This window comes from Saccoglossus kowalevskii, chromosome 6 (genome assembly GCF_978046115.1).
Source record: "Saccoglossus kowalevskii chromosome 6, keSacKowa6.1, whole genome shotgun sequence".
Classification (NCBI taxonomy): Eukaryota; Metazoa; Hemichordata; class Enteropneusta; family Harrimaniidae; genus Saccoglossus; species Saccoglossus kowalevskii.
The window spans coordinates 19,290,208-19,308,303 of record NC_140646.1 but is presented as its reverse complement, the minus strand read 5'-3'; the positions used below and the strand labels follow the sequence as shown (position 1 = coordinate 19,308,303).

Sequence of the window (18,096 nt, the reverse complement as noted above, 5' to 3'; positions counted from 1 at the left end):
ATAGATTATCACTATGCATTCCAATTAGGATCTAAATATAACTTTTTTTCAATATTTCCTTGACACGCAAATAAAAAGGCTTAAGTCGAACTGATGTATACGCACTTATGACAAGTTGTCTTGCGTGATTTTGGCAAGATGTCTACGTACGTTTAATATATACATGAAAGGTACATAATTGTGGCAACTGTGTCATGTATATTTCATATATACGTACATACTTTGTATACCACACTTTTACTTGTATATAAACGTAATGTATGGTCTATATTTCATGTATGTATTTTTTTAAAGTATATACCATGTAATGTTTATTCGCAATGTATACACTAAGGTCGATCATTTTGGAAAGGGACAATATTATTCACGATACAGCCCTTATACGCCCATGTTTTAGTTTAATTCTCTTTCTGCGTGTGCTGCTTTATGAAAGATTTCATGTCCTTTTACCCTTTTAAAAATAATCAATCATAAATCAAGAAAGATACCTTTTTATTTTCAGTTATATTTATTTGCTGCCAAATATACATGGGAACAGCTGGTCATTGGTTAGACGACTCACATTAGCCATTTGTCAGTTATAAAGGTATAATTATATGTATTAACATGTACTATAAATACCACGACAGATTAGTTCAAGTACCAAGCTGTCAACCAAGAGAGTTGCAAATTACTCAGTAAAGGAATTATCAATAGAAGATAACAAATTGCACCATTAAATTGTGGAATTGTGACTGTGATTTGTATATTAAGTGCACGAATTACTGATATTACAGGCAGTAAAAATTATATGTTTTTACGATGTTAATGTTATTAGTAAACCCGTGAGAAGAAGCCTGTGCTGTTGGCTCTGTTAGTGTTGTACACCATATCTCCTGAGTACTATATTGCTATGCCCATTGCTCATCACGATAGAAAAAATATCAGGGAGACGTCATTGACATGACTACAAATCTATTCTGTTGCACCTATTTCATAGAGTAGTTCGCAACCGCAGAAAACATATCGACGTTGTTCATTTGTAGTTGTTATTCAATGCATGTGTCAGTGATAATAAAACGACTTACGGGCTGCTTTAGAACAGCAGATTATCGAGCTCGTTCTGGTCACTGAGCGACATTTGCTATCACACATTCGTATGCTGGTTGACAAAGATATGACGTCACAATGCGACGGCCTATAAGACGATACGCGAGAAGCTGCTGAGGTCTGAGATACATGCACCAAGAAGGAACACACCACTAAAAGGCAAGTAACAGTCGTACACTAGTGTTATTCTAAAAACAAGATGTATGTATTTTATTTATAAATGTCTACGTATGTGTTAAATGTGGTCGGTCGTTTCTATTAATTATCGGCAGATCTTATCGACCATTTATATTCGTTCATTTAATTTTCATTTGAGGTATATAAATATAATGCATTAATAATTAGTTTGTATCATTATCAGTAATTATAGCAAAACATATATTTTTTTGAAAGATGGATGTAGCAGTAAGTAAATATACTATTCTCATTGTGTGTCTTTGTTTGGAAAAAGGGTATCGTATTTCTTTGTCAGTTTGTTGTCACTGTGTACATATATCTGAATCTGTCGCATTAACCTTAAGAGAACACTTCGATAAGCTAAGAGTTATGATTGAGTGTACTAATAACAAACCTGCGACACAGACTGGGATTCGTGATTGTAGACTTGGCAGTAATGTAGGATGATATATTAACTAACAGAAAAGCCGACTCCGTTGACAAGGTTCTATTTCTGCAACTTGTGTAAACATATCCTGGTTTGAAAATTAACAATGCGTATATGTCCCTTGTCACTACCTAACCTTTTCACCACCAGTTCCCTCTTTTCATCTCAAATCCACAAAATAGTCCCGTTTATAGTCAGCATTTTTCACCAGAAGATTGCGACAAAAATAGCAAAATTTTTCGAGTAAAAACTGAAAATCGCCTGTTGGCTCCAAAATTAGGGTTCATTTCCAGAAATTTAATAATATAAGAAAAAAGTGCAAACAAAATTGGGCGGGAAAGTCTGGTGCTGAAAAGGATAAAAGCGTTTGTCGCGATTAGAATATCTTACTAAAAATAGAAATGACGTAATCCCAAATCATTTTTGCTGTGATTTCTTGTTGAATTACCTGAACAAAGTTCTTTAGAAATTATTTCACTCGTAAATACGTCTGTCGCTTTTTTTTTCAAATCGAACGTCGTCATAAATAATTATTATAACATAATTAGTCTGAATCTAGCTACCTGATTTGTTGAAGCAAAGTCGTATATCTGACACAAGAAAACCTGTGTTCATGCTCCGACTGAATTGAGCTCACGTAACTATGAGCACTGTTTATAGTGATTCGTATGTATGATCAATTGATCAATACAGATATACCGGGTTTTGTTTTCAATGATGAATCCCCAAAGACCATGAACAAAACTTTTTCCACTCAAATAAAATTAAAGTATTTTTATTTTTTAATACCAGGTTTAGCAATTATTTGTAACGCTGCAGACAACGGCGAATACGAATTTAAATATGAATTAGTAATTCATCATATGCCTTTGTTTTTATTGATTCATTCGTGAATTACCATTGGAATACACACCTGCTTTGCAATATTTCACTCGCACGTTGACACGCCAGGCGGTCATTAGTCGCGGAAGTTGTGACGACATTGATGAGCAAAAAAACAAAACAAAAAACAATGAGTACACAAGAACGGTCATATTGCGGTGAACCAATGAGCAGTTCACAATTAAATTTAACATTCACATGTAAAATGTCAGCAGTGACTTAAAACAGCGACAGGTCCCCCTTCCCTTGTAGTTGAACGTTTTGGAAGACATGGGCAAATTTCTAAGTTATGGTTTTTCTGTTTAACAAAATGCTGAATATTCTGTATCTGATTAATGAATGTGTAATGTGTCGTAATGTATATACAAGTGTATGAAGTTGTATAAATGCAAATGATTTTGTTTTTTGAAAATTCAATTTGTCTATGTAAACTTTTGATATTGCTATTTTTACATTTTATTTCCCTGTCCGAACTGTTCGAACTGTGTATTCGAACCTGTAGTTCGCACACACGATGAAAGTACGATATGCAACAATGCGAATATGAGATGAAATAAAGAGATGCGAATATGCTATGCAAAAAACAAATATGCAATGAAATAACGCGAACACAAATTCGAACATGCGACCGCATAGTTGATATAAATTCTACGCAGTGTGCGTAATTTCTCTGCGTCTAGTGCACGGCGTGTGTGATTTATCCACTGCGATATAATTGAGAAGATTAGTATATTTCGGGAATAAATATATTGGTTAACTGTAACCGGTAGCATCGGGTTGCCGTTCGCTGACCGTCGTATCTTAAGCGCATTTTTGTTATATATGACTGGTGATGGTTGAAATATATAGCTTGCAATGTCGGGAATAGCAAACGCAATAAGTCCAGAATGTTTAAGGTGGTGTGATGTTAAAGGTAGTGACAAAGTAGTGACAGAGTGAATACATTTAATAATTATTCTGTTATTAAGATATTCTCGATGCATTACTAAACATATAAAATAAATTTAGCTGAAAAGTAGCAACTATCGGCTTTGAATGCATCAAGGACATCATAAATGGAGCATTCTATTAAAGGAGGCTATTTATGCAGTTTGCACTGATGATTTGCAATGAGTCATGAATAATTTGTCTTGTACTTATTCAATGAGCAATCACAATTATTTATTGTCTGAACGTTAATAAACTTTTGCAAAAAGTGCTTAATGTATTACAGTTATGCATGATTAAGTCACATCAATATATACGTAATATGCTATAGTCATAATTCAGTTCAGGGTGTTGATTTGTTGCACACGTTTTTTCTGAAATATTCTCGAGGTTTTACAGTTATAATGATGACGTTTTATGCATGACCATATATATACCGTTCCATGGTCATATCGCTTTTCCGATGCCATCATTATGGTACTTGTTGTATTTTTCTAAATGCTATTGTGCTTGACATAATACAGTTATGTATATTAATGAGGTCAAACTTCCATATGTGGTCATATGTTTAATTTAGATGTATTTTATGTTCCAAATGTGAATATAAATAATCCCTGCATGGCAGAAAAAGCGATTGTACACAGTAAAAACACCATATGTTACCATAAAGAGTTTGATTGAAATCTGTCCGTGTCATCTCCAGGAACCAGTTTAATACATATTCAAGTACCGATAGGAGAAGGTAACTGTAAGATGGTGAGGGGAAGATAGAATTAATAAGTATATCATTTTTCAAATTTTATTTTCACTTTTAAGGTCTCCAATAGGCATAAGAAGCGCATTTCATAAAGAGTTCCACCGTGAACGTTTTGTTCTCAGGAAGTTAATATTCTAACTAATGGCAATGCATTATGGGATGATAATCGTGATGTAGAATAAGCAACATTCACGCTCTTCGTTTTTTATAGTAATTTAGAGAGGAAATTATGAATGAACAGTACAATTTGCCCGTTGACTAGCTTTTTGTTTCTTGTAAAATAGACTGTTTATTATGATTAATTTCTGCCATGTAAAGATAATAATGAATACGATCTTGATAATTTATGCTTATTTTACTTACAAAATGTCGGCGTCATTTGATAGAATAAAAACATACGTACGTATGCCATCATGTATTTTTCAATTGTTCAATTCATGTGAGTGCTGAACCTGAATTAATAGTCCTCGTTTTCTAAAAGATGATATAAAAATGTGTTGATAGATAAATATACAATTTTTAGTGTTGTGTATATCATTTTATAACGTAATTATTACGTAATGAATGCCTTATAATATGATTATTGCTAGGAGACAGTATACAACCATATAATGATGACAAATCAGTCAAATAGTTCCTTATCAGTGCCATGGAGTTCAGGCAAAAGTGAGTCTAAAAAGGTTGTAACAAATAAATATATGCTGTATTCAAAGAGTAAATACACGATGATATCATGTAATGTGGCAAGTACGTACATAATAACACCACGGGAATATCTGGGAATTAATTGATAGCTGTCTAGGCGCTGTTTGCATATGCATAGCCAGCTGTCTGGGCGCTGTTTGTATATGCATCAAATAAACAACAATATTTTTCTCCATGTGTATTCAGTTGGTAATATCAAAAATAGTTTTGTCCAGTATTCCATGGATTAAAAACATGTAAAACTTGACAAACATTCCATAAAAACGCAGCTTGTTTATAAAATCAGGCCAATCAGCGGCTGTTTAGTTCAGCTGTTGGGTTATCACATAACTTTCTAAATTTTCTAAGTTACACTGATTAAACATTAAAGTCATTAACATTGTACCAAATCACAGTAAAGCTATAGTATTAATTAACGAATGAGTTAAGTGTGAACTAACATTTTTGATAATAAAAAGAGATATATGCTGTGTTTGTGTTTTCCCATATATCCAACAATTGAGAATACAAGGACCAACATGTGAAAAACAATTCGTAACTACTATGTCTTAGGCTACTTGTTGTAAATTAGAATGTTATTGTTTCCAGTATGTCTCACACCTTTGCAGTAAAAATTATCTAGGCTGTTGTGACAAGAATATTAAAGTAATGAGATCACTTGGGAGCACGAACTTCATTGAGCTTTTCTGTTCAAAGTTATCAGTTGTATAGTTACCTTCCCCTGAGAAAGTCTCGGACTGTTATTAGGTCCCGACCTTAAAGACCCAGCCGCCAATTTCCATTAACCCGTGATGAAGTGTGAGATAACTGAGCCAAACCTCGAATCGTTGATGAGGTTTCACATAACCACCTTTGTTTCTACGTAGACACAGCGTGCTCAAGATATACAAACTGATAGACCAATACCCTGAGCAGAGCAATCTAAACCTATGTACATGCAACACCTGATACATATTTGCATCATAATGAGAACATTTGCATAATTAAATGACCTTAGTGTCACACCATATTTACACCTAATGAACAAAAAACTTGTAATAGACCTTGGCAAATGCAACATACCAACAAAAAAAAACATTAAATAACATAGTATGGGGAACACGCAATACGATACACTACAGTTAATCATTGGTATTATTTCAATATGTTCAATGGGGACTATTTGCATTCCTTTGCAAGTCACGTGATCTGCTTTATAGAATTTGTGGAAAGGATAGCATGTGGTCGTCACTAATTTAAATATATGTTTTGTTGTTGTTGTTGGTATATCCGGCGATTGGTCACGACACGTACACACTGTCATTGTTGGTATATGAATATATGAATAATGTACATGGCCAGCGAAGGAGACAACACCCATCCCCCCCCCACACACACACACACACACACACACACACACACACGGGTGGGAAGGGAACTAGTTACAGATTCATACCACAGACAAGTAAAACACGATCAGAAATGCTATCTGAACAAATCAATCTCTGATTTAACATAACCAATAACTACAACTGCATTATTTTCATTTACTATCTATCTTGCTTATAGGTTATTCGACATATATGTACATGCACTATCACTAGTATCATCGATCATGGATTGGTAAGTAAGCAAAGTTTAATATTTATAATACGAAAACGCATCTTATTCTGTACAAAAGTTGAATCAATCAGGGACTGTGTAGTTTAATTTTTTGTCATGTAACACGCTTACACTGATTGAACATTAAGGTAGAGATGCAGGTTGGGAGACTATATTTCTAATTGCCTCTAATTACTGTAATTACATGAGTAAAATATACTTTTTACCAATCAAGTTATATATCATTTGAAAGAGTTTTATTTAAACTTTTGAGTTTTATGGTTTACAATAATGTACAATGATACCATATTAAGTGGTGTTGATTTTGGGTTAAAATCATGCACTTTAGGTGAAAGTGCACTTAAAACTATTTAACTTTTGAATGCATACCCTGATTTTAATTTAAGAACACTTATTTAAAACTTCTGTTTACTAGGAACATAATGGCTTATTTATTAGTGTTTCCATTGAAAAGTTTTTACACAGTGCTCGTTGAAACATTCACATTTTATAAATCGTTCACAGTTAACAGAGCCGCTAATTGGCAGCTCTATTGTTTCTATTCCAGTGAAGACAGTGAAACCATACGAAGCCATTTACTTAGGATAGACCTGAATAATGACCCCTGAAAATTTCATTGAAAACAAATGAACCGTCTAGAAGTTAAATAGTTTTAAAATTGAAATTTTGAGTAAAAATGAAACTGAGATAATCGCCATTTTGTAAAAAAAAGTTTTAAAACGAATCATTCACTTCATATGTGTAACAAAAACTCCTAGAAATACACTATACATCGTAATTTGCCAATGTTAAATCGTCAGGTAAAAAAATTAAATAAAAATATTTACAATTCGAGGGAAACGAACGAAAAATCGTCTGCGAAGTCTCAACCTTGCGTGAAAACTGTCATGGCGTTGTGTTATCAATTCCACTGAAGGAGGGACACAATGGATTACGTAAAGCCGATGACATATTCATACAGTTATATAAACATAGTGATCACCATTGGGTGGGTTGAGTCTAAATTTATCTTTCCTCAAACCTTTAAAAAATACTTTGTATGACGCAGTTTCCGTGCACCGTGCGAAGTTAGATGACCAGGTTGAAATGGGCCCAAATATTTTACTACACAACGGCTATTCGCAGTTTCTACTACTCAATCACCCAAACGCCGGTGAAACAAATTCGAAATAAAGTCACATTGGAAAGAGAACTATTGTAAATCGATGCAGCTTTCATTCAACTACAGACGAGACGGGTCGATGCAAATTAAACGAACCCTGACCTGGAAATACCTCATTCATAGAGTTCCTTAGTACCAGAGGTCGCCGATCACGACCATACAACGTAGTTTGCGACATCGCTACCGGTGCATGCTAGCTGACAAGGGGGTTCCCGATTAAGGTAACCAAGATGGCATCGCACAGTGCATGATTTTTCCGCGGTGTTTAAAAACGGCATCTCATTGCCGATTTTTCGGTAATTTCCAGGGTATTTTTTTTATTTTTAATTAACCAAGCATTTTATGTTTGTGTATTTTAACACTGAAAAGTTAGCGATGACAGCAACAGCTGTGTTGTTTGTCAATTGCATCGCAATTCTATCAGCACGATAATCATTACAGCGAAACGAAAAATGTTTACTTCAGTGTTAAAATGCCGTTGGAGTAAAAATTTGTGGAATTTTTTTTTAGTTTCGCCCACAATGCAAAAAAGCTTGAAATCTATGCACCAAGAAAACAAAAGAAATTGTGACCTTGTTTCGCGCGAAAATTTAATCGCCCTATCGACGCTACCGCCTACATAAAAATAAATGAAAAATCAATTTATTTAAGGGTGAAAAAGTTTACTTATCAGTTACAAGTGTATGCTTTGTTTCATTCCGCTTGCATGCTGGAAGCGTCGACGTCTTGTCTGTTTTTGTAGTTTGCTAGTTGATCGCGCTTGAGGTAAGTAAACAGAGAGCCAGGACAGAAAGTCGCACACCGGTTGCTCCGTAACTGAGGCCAACAATAATTTGCATATGACATCAACAGTGACTTGTCAATCAAAGAGCAACGCAAACAAACTTTCGGGACTTTTAATCACATACGCGTGCCTCGGTTCTCTATATTTTAAAATTGATTTTTGAGTATGTTCAATGACAATGACAATGCTCCGAAATTTTAACACTATCTAGCCAAGACTGTCTGGGTAAGAAAAGGCAAAAAAAAAAAAAATTCACGAAAAGTGCCCACGAACCTGCATCTCTACCTTAAATTAATTGTTACCAAATTACAGTAGATTAATATTATTAATAATCAGTATGACATGGATTTAAGATATGCACGAACTGTCAAAACACTAATCGGACGCCCCTTTAGTAAAATACAATTTTTGTGTATTTCCACATCCTTAAAGTATCACCATGTTTCAACTGAGATTATCTCATTTATAAATGTCCTTTACATATTTATAGTTCAAGAGATTCTCCTAGGTCTACTTAATCTTCATAATGAGATCGTAATCAGCTATTAAGTTACGATTAGTCTTGACAGTGAGCCCCCGAGGTGTATTGAACTATTAAGGATACATTTATTCCAATTACAGCCATATACGAATGGATAAATAAATAATACAACACATACTATTCGATTCCCGATAGATCAAATGTCAATTGACTGTAAAGCCACTAACCTATAAGTCATCGTCAAGGTGAATGGGTTTCGTTAACATTGAACATTCAAAATTGTGGGTGGGCGAATCATGTATAAGAACATATTTGAAATACACATATATGTAATGTGTATGATATACTTTAGTATGATTTGCTTCCATTAAGTCTATGGAGCGAATTATTGGTTATGTAAACAATTAAGGGATTATTTCACTAACAAAAGTATTTATTTATTTCCTCAATCACTTAGTAGATCGACGAACGTGACGCCCAACCAAACACGGGGTTAAATAAACACATACAATTAAATTGAAAGAAATATATGCACACTAGATATAAATATAAAGATATAAATAATTAAGAATTAAAATGGTTAATTTCAAACACACATTTGGCGCAGAACTTGATTTAGTAATCCGGGGAATATTCCAACATGTGGCATTTCACCAACATGTGGACAAGCATGTGGGTTACAGAGAACGCAAGCATTTAAGCATTAAATTAAGCATTTTCAGATGAAATGATTAATCAAATATTAGAGGATGGGTCAAAGGTGCGATTATTGGTGAGAATGTGTTAAGAGCATTGATCAGACAAAGATGGATAGTTATCAACCTTTGGACATACTAGTCAAAAATGGAAAACTACGTGACAAATACGGTGGTTGTTATCCAAATGTTAAATGTCAAAATAGTTTAATATCTCAGTGGCTTGGGCAAGAATGACTATATATTAATATTATAATCTAGCAAATGTTGTTTCTTAAAAAAATCGTATGATATATTAAGGCAAATCGCTATAAAATCCGTGATTCATAAAAATGGAAGTGAAATGCATTCCACATTTCATCTCCTAAACTGCCATGCTGCTGTTTAGTCTAAATATTAGAACCTTAATAGCAAATAATGCAATGCATGTCTTTGTTATTCATGTCGCACAATAATTTGATCATCTGTTTCACACAAACATTTTAAAGAGAATTAATCAGTTTGTTTGGTGGGAGCAAGTGAACATCAACTAGCTTTCACAATCATCAACTAACATATTAAACATTAATGCCGCTACTAATAAATCACGGTAAACTGAAAGAATGAAAAAAAGAATATATAAAACTTCAACAGATGAGTAACGACCTTATTTTCCTGCCGGCCTATACAAAGCTAAAGAAGAATATCATGTGAAATCACATCCAGGTCACCAATAATTACATGACCAGTAGGGGTACAGTTGAATATACCAGTAGAGCACTATCCTGCACAAAACCCTAAACTATAACCATAAGGCGGTGATTTACGATAAAGGTTAAATAATATTAATCACGTGTATACAATCTAATATTTTTGGAAATGGGAGAAGGCTAATATCGCAGTGAATAGCAACAACACAAAATTGTCAATGATATGTAGAAATAACTATTCAGAACTTCTCGAAAGTGTACAATATATGTACAATAAAATTGATATGTAAACTGTTATATCCCACTTTTCTTGACAGTTTGTAAAGAACATGAAACCACAAATCCATCCCTTTTGTATTTGGAAGATAAAATTAAAATTAAAATTACCACTTCTGTGTTGGGTCAATATAAAGATAATCAAAAAGTTTCGTTGTGTCAAGTAGGAAGATAAGAAAGAGGGCGTGTTATCATGCGATAGGGAAGCATATTGAAGGTACTGTATGACATTCACGTCAACTGTTCTTCGTACTACAAGGCCTGGAATTGAATATGACATTTCTAAATTCTTAGACTCACCGTATGTTCATTAATCTTCATAGAAGTCATTGATATTTTGAGTTTCAAAATAAGCAAATAATCGTCATCAGATCTGTATATTTGAGAGGGTCATTTTCGTGTGGCTGGGCGTTAAGTGTCTATGGACGTATGATACGTCCTCGAATCTTCTATTACAATATAACCTGTTATTAAAAGGATTGCATAAGCCTAGATTTTAAAACAAAAATCACGCAGGGGAATTCACAGGTTTAAGGTAGAAATGCAGTTTACCTGACAGGTATTTTAATTAGTTAATTAGGAAACCAAGATGACCTCCCTTGTCCAAACAACTTTATATTTTCGGAAAGCTTATTGTATGAATTTTGAAATTTTGTTAGTATTTTTTTATGGACACTGTAGTTTGAAATATGCACAAAATGTGCTTTTTTGGTCAAAAGTGATTTTAAAAAAATGGCTTCTGAACCATGCTACTGCCAGTTGTCAATTTTGCAGGGCAGCAGCTCCAATTTCACTACTTCAAGTTTATGCATAAATTAACACCCAGGCTAGTTGTCTGTACGATTGTTGTAACACTGTTCAACCAAAACAATGTCCCGACGGCGTTTTGAAGATAAACACATTGTCAATCATTTGTGAAAATTTCAAAACAAATGGTCAAAGAGCCTAGGAACTATTTTTTTAAAAGTTTTGCACTAAAAAGAAGCTGAGATAATTGCTAATTTGCATAACAATTCACTCAGTAAGAAGTTTGATAATCCTCATAATTAAAAGGGCTGTAACAGTTCCAAATTTAAATGTATTATCGTTTTGTTAAAAGTTAAATATAATACATAATATGGAGATCTCGTCATTTCTTTTTTTCACCACCATTTCACTCTCAAGTGCCCACGAACCTGCATCTCTACCTTAAAAGCGTAAAATAAATGACAACAATTAACTAACTATTAGATTCATGCCTAAACTTCTGATACTGTAATAGTATGATTGAAATAACGTTTTTATTTACGCAGAGGGAAAAGCAATAATTACAATTTCACGCATCGGTGAATCGTCAAATGAGTGGGACAGAAGAGTCAATCACTCATTTGCAATGCTATCATGTAATGTTGTCATAGACAGTGCATCGTCTAGATATCGCCACCCACATGGAGAAGTGTAATTTTATTAATCAATTGTTCAGTTTATCCATAACACCTCTTGTTCATATTCTTTTAACTTTCTCTTCAATAGGTTATAATTATGGTTTAATTGATAGTATATATAATTCTTTTAACAAATCCATTTCAGTAACGAATATATATATATATTAGTGTTATTTTGACGTGCGAGAACCACGCGATGGTTTATTTTTCTTTGCATTCGGCGAGTGGACTATTTTCCTCAATGATGGGAGTGTTGCTGAAAAGTAAATTTCTGGATTTTCAGCTCATATATATTCTAAGAGTAGCGATATATTGAGCTTTCTTTTGATATATAATGACATTGTGTAGTGGGCAGGTGTGTAAAGTCAAAGCAATCATGGACTTCGCCTCCCCAGGGACTCGATTAAAGTGTGTGAAAGGGGATGTTTATTTACACATGTTTGCGCGCTAGAGATACAAAAAGCTCCATTATGTTACTCGATTAAAATCACGCAGAAGCCTGCGTTAAACGAGTTTGAGTAGGAGGGTCTTTTCTGGCTTAAACCCACCTGTACACTATTCGTAACGGGAAAGGGGATGGTACCCCTACCATCCTTCGAACAGTTGTTACACAATTTGTGAATCGTGCAAGTGTACATGAACGTTGACACTTTCGGAATATGTGGTCATTGTTCATATACATTTGCATTCTGAAATTAAATAATTGAAATAACCTGACAGCCAACGCCCGACATCGAGTTCCAGAACGTGTCGACCGATGTGTGAACTCCGAGTTTGAACGCTGTCAATTGAACTATATATTTTGGACACGATGTCAGTCTCTGGCAGTTACGGGTCTATACAATCTGATTAAAATCTGATGTATTGTACGGGCTTTAATTATTTTGGCTATAAACTTATTTTAATTTTATGTTTTATTACTTTTGTTTATTAATGCCTTTTTATTTTATTATTTTACTTTGATTTTGTGATTTTTTGTAATTCCGCCCTACATACATCTGACCCGATGCCTATGTAACGAGATTTCAACGAGACCCACTATCGACGATTTTAGTCAACGAATCACAGACCTTCTTCTATAGCGCACATGATGACGTCACCTGACTGAGTCAGGTGGCAAACACACTCAAATAAAATGGCGGATTATACCGACGTTAGCGACTGAGAAGAACACGGCTTTTCGGTAAGTTTATCATTGTCAAATGCAACGAAAGTCATTTTTTTATGTTTATATTGTGGCTCGAATGGTTCGAGTTTAGATCGTTATTATGCGTAGTTATTCTGGGAGTGACGATTTTGTTTCCACCGGTTCGACCGAACACCGGTGTCTTTTTCCAGTCGCTTGCCCTGGGGACGGGTGATGTTTTGTTGACGATCGGGTCAAAATCGTCCACGGTATTGAAGCCGTAGCTGTAAATATTCATCAAAATGTATCAACATTTTGTACATTATACAATAACTCTTTATTAAAGTAATTGAGCTGATTTGGACTGGAATACAATATTTTTTATTTGGAACACATCGCAATTGATCAGGAAATATTTTGTTGCTCCAATTTTCTGCGTCGATGCCATGGGCCGATGACCGTTATACAATTTAAAATCAGTTTGCATTGTTTACTATAACTGTTTACAGTGTTCTAATCATTACGATTTACTTATTGTTTTGCTTCCATTCTAGATAATTATGCTCAGTGTTTGATATAAAATTGAGGCGATGACTGAATAAACGAACCTTGGCTGGCGAAGATGTATCAGGAAGTGTACACATTTGTTGGAAGTGAAAATATTCAATGTAATGACAAAAATTGTAAAATGCTGTAGAATTTCTTTTGTAAATAAAAATATACTAGCAATTTTCTATTAATGATTTATTCAAGTGGGAAAAATATAATGTACAGAAAGATTGCCCGTAGAGTATCGCTACACTGAAAAGTAAGCAACCGACAGCCTGTGTGATTGGCTGTTACTTACGCGAGATTTGAACGGGACTTACATAGGCGTCGGGTCAGATGTATGTAGGGCGGAATTAAAAAAATCAAAATCAAAGTAAAATAATAAAATAAAAAGGCATTAATAACAAAAGTAATAAAAAATAAAATTAAAATAAGTTTATAGCCAAAATAATTAAAGCCCGTACACTACATCAGATTGGGGTCTATATGATTTACATAAATATTTATTATGAAGATCTGAAGTAAAGGGTGCAATGGCTACATTTTTAGTATGCTAATGTTATGAGAACAGTGAATACGAATTTTAAAATGTCGACGCTCATCTACACTGCATTCACGTATTGTGTGACAGTGAATGCAATGAATGACGACAAGTGGATTTGGCAATCCCATTTGACATTTGGCATGCATTTGACATGCATTGTTCCATTGTACCAGAGGCGAGATATCCGGTGAACTTATCATCACAATGGATCAGGTCAGGTCACTTCTGTGAGTCTCACCCGATTCGCTGCCGTTATTGCACATTCGATGCTAAATTGATTATATTATGACCTTACCACCCCTCTATGAACCCGAGGTGAGGTCACCCTTCTGATATATATATTTGTAAATTGTGAACACACTTCATAAAATAAAACCCGCATATTTGTTGATGTGTTAGTATGATATGAAAGGTAGAAGGCCATGTTTGTATTATTAAATTAAATGAGAAAGGAACCCGCATGTTTATCCTACTGTTATTTTGAGAATAATTAGATGCACAATAAAGTGTTGACAACGAGATGTGCTCCCCCTTCTATCAAGAGGTGTATAGTTAATAAGCAAACAAAACACGGAAGCAGGTGAGAAGAGGCAATAAATTCCTGAACTCGTTTTTTACATACAAAAACTGTGATTAAAACTTGATAAATGTAAACGAAATTGTCAACGCAGGAATACCAAGCTTCGGCGGCGCCATTTTGTTTTATTTTTTAAACTTACGCTCACGCAGAATAGTAATGACGTTTCAAAAACCTAGAAGATCACGGCGACATACCGTGTTCAACACTCAATATTCATGTATATCAAGTTACATAAAGACAAAAAAAGAGAAAATATACGAATCCGGTAATGTGTAAATATCCCCAAAATCTATACGATACTAAACTAATACACATGGGGTAAAATGTAGATGTTCATGCTATGCATATGCAAACAGCACGTAGACAGTTAGCCATGTATATGCAAACAGCACATAGACAGTTAGCTATGCATATGCAAACAGCACATAGACAGTCAGCTATGCATATGCAAACAGCACGTAGACAGTTAGCTATGCATATGCAAACAGCACATAGACAGTCAGCTATGCATATGCAAACAGCACGTAGACAGTTAGCTATGCATATGCAAACAGCACGTAGACAGTTAGCTATGCATATGCAAACAGCACATAGACAGTTAGCTATGCATATGCAAACAACACCTAGACAGTTAGCTATGCATATGCAAACAGCACATAGACAGTTAGCTATGCATATGCAAACAACACCTAGACAGTTAGCTATGCATATGCAAACAGCACATAGACAGTTAGCTATGCATATGCAAACAACACCTAGACAGTTAGCTATGCATATGCAAACAGCACCTAGACAGTCAGCTATGCATATGCAAACAGCACCTAGACAGTTAGCTATGCATATGCAAACAACACCTAGACAGTCAGCTATGCATATGCAAACAGCACGTAGACAGTTAGCTATGCATATGCAAACAGCACATAGACAGTTAGCTATGCATATGCAAACAGCACCTAGACAGTTAGCTATGCATATGCAAACAGCACATAGACAGTTAGCTATGCATATGCAAACAACACCTAGACAGTTAGCTATGCATATGCAAACAGCACCTAGACAGTTAGCTATGCATATGCAAACAGCACATAGACAGTTAGCTATGCATATGCAAACAACACCTAGACAGTTAGCTGTGCATATGCAAACAGCACATAGACAGTTAGCTATGCATATGCAAACAGCACATAGACAGTTAGCCATGCATATGTAAACAGCACATAGACAGTTAGCTATGCATATGCAAACAACACCTAGACAGTTAGCTGTGCATATGCAAACAGCACATAGACAGTTAGCTATGCATATGCAAACAGCACATAGACAGTTAGCTATGCATATGCAAACAGCACATAGACAGTTAGCTATGCATATGCAAACAGCACATAGACAGTTAGCTATGCATATGCAAACAGCACCTAGACAGTTAGCTGTGCATATGCAAACAGCACATAGACAGTTAGCTATGCATATGCAAACAGCACATAGACAGTTAGCTATGCATATGCAAACAGCACATAGACAGTTAGCTATGCATATGCAAACAGCACATAGACAGTCAGCTATGCATATGCAAACAGCACATAGACAGTTAGCTATGCATATGCAAACAACACCTAGACAGTTAGCTATGCATATGCAAACAGCACCTAGACAGTTAGCTGTGCATATGCAAACAGCACATAGACAGTTAGCTGTGCATATGCAAACAGCACATAGACAGTTAGCTATGCATATGCAAACAGCACATAGACAGTCAGCTATGCATATGCAAACAGCACATAGACAGTTAGCTATGCATATGCAAACAGCACATAGACAGTTAGCTATGCATATGCAAACAACACCTAGACAGTTAGCTATGCATATGCAAACAGCACCTAGACAGTTAGCTGTGCATATGCAAACAGCACATAGACAGTTAGCTATGCATATGCAAACAGCACATAGACAGTTAGCTATGCATATGCAAACAGCACCTAGACAGTTAGCTGTGCATATGCAAACAGCACATAGACAGTTAGCCATGCATATGCAAACAGCACATAGACAGTCAGCTATGCATATGCAAACAGCACCTAGACAGTTAGCTATGCATATGCAAACAGCACATAGACAGTTAGCTATGCATATGCAAACAGCACATAGACAGTTAGCTATGCATATGCAAACAGCACATAGACAGTTAGCTATGCATATGCAAACAGCACCTAGACAGTTAGCTGTGCATATGCAAACAGCACATAGACAGTTAGCCATGCATATGCAAACAGCACATAGACAGTTAGCTATGCATATGCAAACAGCACCTAGACAGTTAGCTATGCATATGCAAACAGCACATAGACAGTTAGCTATGCATATGCAAACAGCACATAGACAGTCAGCTATGCATATGCAAACAGCACATAGACAGTTAGCCATGCATATGCAAACAGCACATAGACAGTTAGCTATGCATATGCAAACAACACCTAGACAGTTAGCTATGCATATGCAAACAGCACATAGACAGTTAGCTATGCATATGCAAACAGCACCTAGACAGTTAGCTGTGCATATGCAAACAGCACCTAGACAGTTAGCTATGCATATGCAAACAGCACCTAGACAGTTAGCTATGCACATGCAAACAGCACATAGACAGTTAGCTATGCATATGCAAACAGCACTTAGACAGCTGGAATCGTAAACATACGTCACACCATATTAGCATGTGTTAACAGCTCATTTGGAATCAGACACGTAAATTGGCCCAGTGATGCATGGACTAAAAGCACAGCGTATGTGCCTTTAAACGATGGTGACAAAAATGTCGTTGGTTCGAAAACAAGTACACACATGTGCAAAGCCTTTAATACTTACTGTGTTCTTTGTTTATTTATATCAAATTCAAAACAACGTTTACAGCAATTTAACGATCATTTAACCGATGAGGACAAATGGTTATTGTTAAAAAGTTAAGAGCATACGATTGGCAGGAATTACTTGTATATGTCCACACGCTCATAACACTCTTTAACCTAAAGCAAGTCGATCTGTAGATAACCCTTGATGAACTGTTTGAGTATATACTAGTTGGTTACTCTAATGTCAATTGAACCCGTATATATTACCTACTGCTATTCTGAGAGTAATTACATGCATACTGAAGTGTGCATTACGACGTAGCGCACACTCTTTATAGGTGATGTATCATAGATGATATATTGCCATACCACAC

At 35.2% G+C, this 18,096-nt stretch overlaps 1 long non-coding RNA gene across 1 annotated transcript; it reads left to right on the top strand.

Annotated features, from left to right (window-relative positions):
• Positions 1 to 13,150: 13,150 nt before the first annotated feature.
• Positions 13,151 to 13,943, top strand: LOC146741862 (uncharacterized). Its single transcript, XR_014929806.1, has 2 exons — positions 13,151 to 13,260; positions 13,758 to 13,943. It is a non-coding gene; the product is annotated as an uncharacterized LOC146741862 (long non-coding RNA).
• The last annotated feature ends 4,153 nt before the right edge of the window (positions 13,944 to 18,096 follow it).